At 41.2% G+C, this 6,000-nt stretch overlaps 1 pseudogene across 14 annotated transcripts in view; it reads right to left on the bottom strand.

Annotated features, from left to right (window-relative positions):
- Positions 1-6,000, bottom strand: part of LOC143439766 (THO complex subunit 2 pseudogene) — a 36,823-nt pseudogene extending 30,823 nt beyond the window's left edge. For 11 of the 14 annotated variants that reach the window (XR_013107804.1, XR_013107803.1, XR_013107802.1 and 8 more), the window contains exon 1: positions 5,775-6,000. The product of XR_013107804.1 is annotated as a THO complex subunit 2 pseudogene, transcript variant X11 (transcript). The remainder of the gene's footprint in view (positions 1-5,774) is intronic. The other 3 variants (XR_013107806.1, XR_013107805.1, XR_013107807.1) reach the window with 2 other exon arrangements.

Consider the following 6,000-nt stretch of genomic DNA (forward strand, 5'->3'; position numbering starts at 1 on the left):
GCTAGAGGTGCTGAGGAGTTTGTATGCTGACTAAGCAAGTGAAAAATGAAAGGAAGGGTTCCCAGGTAAACTGTTCATGGCATGTGTACCTTTGGTGCCCACAGCATGTGTAGCTTTGCTGGCAGTTTCCAAAGGCATCATACTTTTCCGAAAGGGTTTCTCCTGTAAGATTTTAAATCATTTGACTTGTTGTTGTTAGTTACTCTTTTTCTGGTAAATTCTTTTCTGTTTTCATCATCTAATTTAGTATTCTGTTTGACCACAAACACTTATAAGACATTAAATTACAATTTGTAGGATTATTACGTAAGCAGTTTTCCTTTATCTTTTGCTAACTCTTTTGTTATTTAAGGTCAGCTGGAGTTTTCTGTTTCAAGTAGACCTAACTGGAATATAAACATCAAAATGTTCATTTGAGAACCAGGAAAAAGAGAGGGTAAGAGTGGAACAAACAGGACATTAAAAACCACTGTGTTCTGGATGGCCTTTCCTTCAGTCTCTGCTTTACACTTTGTCCCCGTGTTTCCTCCTCTGAGTATTTTGTTCCCCCTTCTAAGAAGGACTGAAACATCCACACTCTGGTCTCCCTTCTTCTTGAGCTTCATGTGGTCTGTGGATTGTATTTTGGGTATTCCGAGCTTTTGGGCTAATATTCACTTATCAGTGAGTACATACCATGTGTGTTCTTTTGTGATTGGGTTACCTCACTCAGGATGATATTTTCTAGTTCTATCTATTTGCCTAAGAATTTCATGAAGTCATTGTTTTTAATAGCTGAGTATAGACACCAAATCCAGACACTATTGTAGATGCCAAGAAGTGCTTGCCGACAGGAGCCTGATATAGCTGTCTCCTTAGAGGCGCTCCCACAGCCTGACAAATACAGAGGTGGATGCTTGCAGCCAACTGATGGACTGAGGACAGGATCACCAATGGAGGAGTTAGAGAAAGGACTGAAGGAGTTGAAAGAGCTTGCAACCCATAGAAAGAACAACAATATCAACCAATCAGAACCCCCAGCGCTACCCGGGACTAAACCACCAACCAAAGAGTACAGAGGGAGTGACCCCATGGTTCCGGCCACATATGTAGCAGAGGATGGCCTTGTCAGTCATCAATGGGAAAAGAGGCCCTTGGTCTTGGGAAGGCTTGATGCCCCAGTATAGGGGAATGCCAGGGTGGGGAGGTGAGAGTGGGTGGGTGAGCACCCTCATAGAAGCAGGAGGAGGGGGATCAGATGGGAGGTTTCTGGAAGGGAAACTAGAAAAGGCGCTAACATTTGAAATGTAAATAAATAAAATATCAAATTAAACAAACAAACAAACAAACAAACCACTGTGCTAAAAGAGTGCTTTATCTAAAAAAAGAAACTAATAGAAGTAAAATATTTGAATCAGCTCTAAATTGAAATATAAAAATATCAATGGCTAAATACATATTCAAGTAATCTTGGCTCCTTAATTTCTATGAAAGGAAGATATATGTTTACATTAATTAATGAACCTTTATAAACTGTTGGTATGTGAGTAAGTTTTAAATAGCTCTTTTCATGGGTCCTTAACTAAGAAGAGACAGTTAAAAAAACTAAATAACATTCAATTTAATGGCAAAGATTATAAAAAGAAAGTGGCTATATTTTAAATCAGAAATCTAGAAAAAGATGTAAAGTCTATTATTTTGGTTTTAAAATATAATTGTGTCCAAATTTACTAAATGTGTATGTAATGCTTCAAAATGTAAATTTAAAGACAGAACTAAGGAATAAAGGAAAATAAATGGTTATAAAGACAACATACCTTTTGATTAAAAAAATGATAAAAAATAAGTTGAATGTAACAGTTATATATGAGTGCTTTGTCTGCATGTACACCTACACATCAGAAGATCCCATTATAGATGACCATAAGCCAATAAGCCACCATGTGGTTGTTAAATATTATTCAGGACTTCTAAAAGAACAGAGCAGCTAGTGCTCTTAAACTGCTGAGCCATCACTTCAGCCTCCACAACAAGGTTTATAGAAGGAAATATATGCATAATTTAGTGAGCTATAATTAGATACATACTTATGTTTTTCTAAAGAGACAAAATTTTGATGAAATAATATATACCAAAACTTGATTCTCTATGTTTAAAACCAGTTTCTTAAAACAGACCTTCTCTTAATAAAATGTTAAGTGATAAGGAATGCCTTAGTCAGGGTTTGTATTCCTACACAAACATCATGACCAAGAGGCAAGTTGGGGAGGAAAGGGTTTATTTAGCTTACACTTCCACATTGCTGTTCATCACCAAAGGAAGTCAGGACTGGAACTCAAGCAGGTCAGGTAGCAGGAGCTGATACAGAGGCCATGGAGGGATGTTACTTACTGGCTTACTTTCCCTGTCTTGCTCAGCTTGCTTTCTTATAGAACCCAAGACTACCAGACCAGGGATGGCACCACCCACAACGGACCCTACCCACTTGATCACTAATTGAGAAAATGCCTTACAGCTGGATCTCATGGGGGAATTTCCTCAACTGAAGCTCCTTTCTCTGTGATAACTACAGCTTGTGGCAAGTAGACATACAAAACCAGCCATTACAAGGAACAATAATTTTTTACGCTGTTTTCTGTGACATGGCTATTCTAAGCCTTCTCATCTAGTTTCGTTTCTTCTCTAAAACACTGACAATTAGATTCATTTAAACAAAAACCAAAGTTAACAAGTATGTTCAAATGAACCTTTTAACTAAAAACTACTGAAGTTTAAAAATTAACTGTTCTTGCATTGTTTTTCTTTAAATTACTATAACTAAAAATAATTGTTTTGTGGTTCAAATTGAGTCTACAAACTAAACCTATTTGGCATTTGGTTTGTTATCTATTTTTCCTTCATTTAATAGTACAATGCCTAGCAAAGTAGCATTGACCCAGTTTGAGATAATATCCATCCCCTACAGCAGTGGTTCTCAACCTTCCCAATTATTTTCATAACACTGACTCTGTTAATCATTATTACTCCAAAGTAGGAACCGATCAGGCCAGTAACAGGAACAAGCTCATTCTGGCAATGAAAGGCAATTAAAATTTAACTATGCTGTGGCTTGTTAATAGTGTTTTCCGGAAAGCAAGCCAACAGCCAAAATGTGGGAACATGAAGGAAACACCAAAGCAAAGGAAAACTGCTATGTTGACTCCACTCTCAAAGTAAACAGACCTGAAAGACTTTCACTCACTGCCTGAAGTAAGGATTGCAGAAGACTCTGGTTAGGCATGACCAGAGATCTCAGAAGTTGCCTACATACCCATGCCTTCTGGTTGGAAGGGAAGCTCAGAATGGACAAACTAGGCAGTGCTTATGCATGATAAACTTAGTACTAAGTTAAAAACTCCAAATTTGAGAGTACCTACTGAAAGAACAAAACTAGTCTCAAACTCTATTACTAACCTTTCTTAAACATAGCCCTATCCATCTACCTAAAGACTCAGTTATACCACTCCTGGGCATATATCCAAAAGATGTTCCATTATACTATAGGGACATTTGCTCAACTATGTTCATAGAAGCTTTATTTGTAACAGCCAGACACTAGAAACAACCTAGATGTCCCTCAACTGAAGAATGGATAAAGAAAATGTAGTACATCTACACAATGGAATACTATTCAGCTATTAAAAATAAAGACATCAAGAATTTTTCAGGCAAAAGGATGAACCTTGAGGATATCATTCTGAGCAAGGTAACCCAGACCCAAAAGGATAGGCATGACAGGAGCCTAGCCTGGCTGTCCTCTGAGAGGCTCCACCTGGATGGAGCTTGTAAACTGTTATGGAAGAGTTGGGAGAAGGATTGAGGACCCTGAAGGGAATAGAAACTCCACAGGAAGACTAACAGTTAACTAACCTGAACCCTAGGGGGCTCTCCGAGACTGAACCACCAACCAAAAACCATACATGGACGGGACTAAGCCCCTTGCCCCCTGCAAATGTACAGCTCAGTCTTCATGTTGGGTCCTGAACAACTGCAGCAGGGGCTATCCCAAAAGCTGTTACCTGTCTGTGGAATCTGTTCCCCTAACTTGGCTGTCTTGTTTAGCCTCGGTGGGAGAAGCAGTATGTAACCCTTCAGAGACTTGATGTGCCAGGGTTTGGGGGTGGGTGGGGAAGCTCCACTCAGAGGAGGGAAAAAGGGATGAGGAGGATGAACTATGGGAGGGGGAGATGGGGAGAAGACAACAATAGGAATGTAAAGTGAGTTTTATAAAAATTTGAAAAAACAAACTAACTAACTTAAGGGCAATTAGTTGGACTGTATAAAACAGTCAGTCACCTTACACCTATCCCTGGTACCTTCCTAATAATTTCACTCTCCAAGAAAGGTCCAGAAGTTTCCTAATGAGTACACTTTACAGTATCAAATTAGGTATTCTGTTCAACATGCCATGAGGTTCTAGGATCAGTAACTCTACAAGCTTCTTTGCTGTGGTTGGGTTTAATGGTTTATACCGATTCTAATTACGAGGAGAGGAAAAGGAGGAGGATGGGAACCCCCTATACTACATACAGTATTTGATACACACATGCATGCCTCTCCATACTGGCAGTGGTGGGAATTAAACTTGGCCTACATGATTTATTTTCATAGTACCAGAATGTTTCATTCCTCTATCTTGGTCTCTATTCTGTGATGTTCTTTAATTTCTTTTACTTCTATGTCAGCAGTTCTCAACCTTCCTAATGCTGCGACCCTTTAATACAGTTTCTCATGTTGTGGTGACCCCAAACATAAAATTATTTTTGTTGCAACTTTATAACTGTAATTTCGCCTACTGTTATGAACTGTAATGTAAATATGGTTTCCAATGTTCTTAGCGACCCATGCTGCTTATGTCCTCTTTTGGAACTACAAAGCTTGCTGGTATCAAAATAACTGTTAAGTATGAAGAAGCTTTTATCCCAAGTTTGGCTTGAAATGAAGCATGTGAGTACTTTTATATAAGTCTTTAAGATTAAGACGTCTTCTGAAAAGCATCTAAAAGAATAACTTTTGCCAAATATTTGGGCATATTATGGAGACATGCCTTCGAGTTTGTTTAAAGCATACTGTAGTATTTTCAGTGCTGTATAAACAACCAACGTTCTTGTCCAATCACCTTGGCTAAGTTTCTTGAACTGGGGGAAGAATTAACAATAATGAACAGTGACAATTTAGCACAGCTGATAATATTCTGATTTTGGTTATGAATATGATCCTGAAAATAATCTACAGGCGCTAAATTTCTGAGGGTAGATGCAGTAGGCAAACCTAGGGACGGCAAAACACACTTCTAAAATCCAGGCACCCCGTCTTTTTTCTTAATCCAATCGTACTCCCCCGTACCCAGCATTTCCACCGCTTCAGAATATTGCATTAAACTACTTATTACAACCGGGTGAGGAATACTGAAGCCATTCCCGGTAATGCTTTCAACTCTAGACCCTTTTCGCTCCAGTTCCTGAGTTGACTGCACTCTTCGAAGCTGGCGGTCAGAAATCACCTACTGCTGGCCAGGTGGGCATTTTCCGCGCCCAGTGACGCTCACGGGAGCCACCAAACGCCCGGGCTGAGGAAGCGCCTGGTGACACCAGAGCTCATTAAGGGCCTGTTCGCTTCGAGAACGCCCCGGAAAGACTCGGGGGTCCGCGGCTTTTCCCTACGTGTGTCAGCACAGCCCGGTCCGCTGAGCCTCGGCCGAGCAGGACGGAGGCCGCAGCCCGCCCGCTCGCCTGGGGGCCGCCATGCCGACTCACCACCACTCGCGCTCGGCCCGGGTCGCCGTCCGCGGCCGCGCCGGCTCGCGCCTCCCGACTCCAGCCGCCGGAAACCGCCTCCACGCCGCAGCTCCGGAAGGGCTTCGCCGCTCCGCACCCTCCTAACCCACCTCGACAGGGACACCAACGATACACCCGCAACCTCACAGAGCGGTGGAAAACGAGTCGGGAGCTCCTTGGCGCTCGGCTGACGTCACTGCCGAGG

Source organism: Arvicanthis niloticus, chromosome 27 (assembly GCF_011762505.2).
Source record: "Arvicanthis niloticus isolate mArvNil1 chromosome 27, mArvNil1.pat.X, whole genome shotgun sequence".
NCBI classification, from domain to species: domain Eukaryota; kingdom Metazoa; phylum Chordata; class Mammalia; order Rodentia; family Muridae; genus Arvicanthis; species Arvicanthis niloticus.